The sequence below is a fragment of the Crocodylus porosus genome, unplaced genomic scaffold (assembly GCF_001723895.1).
Source record: "Crocodylus porosus isolate Cpor-Errol unplaced genomic scaffold, CroPor_comp1, whole genome shotgun sequence".
Lineage (NCBI taxonomy): Eukaryota > Metazoa > Chordata > Crocodylia > Crocodylidae > Crocodylus > Crocodylus porosus.
This window is the reverse complement of record NW_017728918.1, coordinates 57,012,057-57,013,738: the sequence shown is the minus strand read 5'-3', so window position 1 is coordinate 57,013,738 and position 1,682 is coordinate 57,012,057. Positions and strand designations below refer to the sequence as shown.

The 1,682-nt window shown below is 42.1% G+C and overlaps 1 protein-coding gene across 12 annotated transcripts in view; it reads right to left on the bottom strand.

The window, feature by feature from the left end:
* Nucleotides 1-1,682, bottom strand: part of RIMS1 (regulating synaptic membrane exocytosis 1) — a 344,875-nt gene that overhangs the window by 222,437 nt on the left and 120,756 nt on the right. The gene's annotated exons all lie outside the window — the stretch shown is intronic.

Below are 1,682 nucleotides of genomic sequence, written 5' to 3'. Positions count from 1 at the left end.
ACTTGAACAGGGTGCTTTCTACCCCCTCATCCAAGTCACTGATGAAGATGTTGAACAGTGCGGGCCCGAGGACCAAGCCCTGCGGAACCCCACTGCCCACGTCCTTCCAGGTCGAGAAGAACCCATCCACTACCGGAAGAACCCATCCACTACCATCATCATCATCATCAGTCATATCCTTAAATTAACTCTATTCAGAGGACAATTCCACATATACCAAAAGGCCAGTTTTATTTGCACAAAGTACAACTGTGACACACACAGAATGAACAGAAACTGAAATTGTCTTTATGTTCCTCTTTAATATATTAGTTTAATTAATCCAAATGCAGTATTTTTTTTAAATCTGAAATCACCAAATACGACTTTGAGACAATCAAGAAAATACATTTTGTCCAAATCAATCATTAACTGTTTGTGATATCCACAAGCGCAAAACATTCTTAATAAACATGTCAGCATGAAGTTGCCAAAAGCCATTAATACAATAATAGATACCACAAGTAAAAATAATATGTGTACTACTAAAATTAAAGGATTGCCATTGGCCAAGAACAATAGAAAGTGACACTCTTTATCAAATATATGATAGAATATAAAGGAAAGAGAGAAGCAGCATTCATAGTAAGCAGACCTTTCCTGGTTTCTACTGAACAGAGGTGAGGTGATTATACTCCTAAGGAGGATGTATGATACACAGAGAGAAAAAATTATACAAGTTACTTCAAGGGTGTGAGGGTAAAGAAGAATGCTAAAACTTCTTTTTTTCCCAGCAAACAGAAAATATTGGATGTCTAATTAGTCATGCTCCAGCAGACTTGATTAATTGATTTTGTTCTGACCTGTGCTAATTAGCATGCATCGGAGCTGGCATTGGGCACACGTGCAGGTGCCCTAAAGTGGCAACAAGCACTGTAAACTTGGCCTACTCTCATGAACCTCCAGACAGGAATTGGTCAAAGTATTTGTCAGAGGATACTCAGTATCTGCTAGGACTAGGTTCTAAATTTCACAATATATTTACCTGTGTATGTGTCAACCTTTCTCTATTGCTATGCACATGTTGCCTGTGTGGGTTTTACAGAAAAAGTATGCTTATGTGATCCACTGATGAATGTGTCCTGCAAGTTTTCCTCTGTGTCCAATCTATAGAAAATAGCTCCCACTGTGAATTCTTAATTCAAGCTTTAACAATTTGTTTCCAAGTGGTGGTCTCTGGTTCAGTTCTTCGTTTTTTCAACAAAGAGAGGCTATTATACTTGTATCCAGGAAGTCATATTACCATATACTATATGCTGCATACAGGCATAAAGGATTAAATTAAAAGACTTAACTATAGTTATTATATGTTACATAATAAAAGACTGCTTCATCAACAGAATCTTATTATACACTAGCCAACTGCCCATCAAGAATGATGAAGGGGGTGAAGTGGGCAGGGATGGAGATGTGTCGCCCCCCCTCCATCTGGGCCCACTCCCCCCTTGCCTCCTGCTGCTTGGGGTCCAGGCACGTTTCCCCCTTCCCTGCTGCGGCGATGGGGGAAGGGGAGGAGTGGGCCTGGGCCTGAGGCAGGGGGTGTGGGGGAGGACCGGGGCCGAGGATGGTAAGAATCCAGCCTGCTGCAGAGGTTGGGGGAGGGGCAGCAGCAGGCTTGGGTCAACACTGCGATGGTGGGGGGA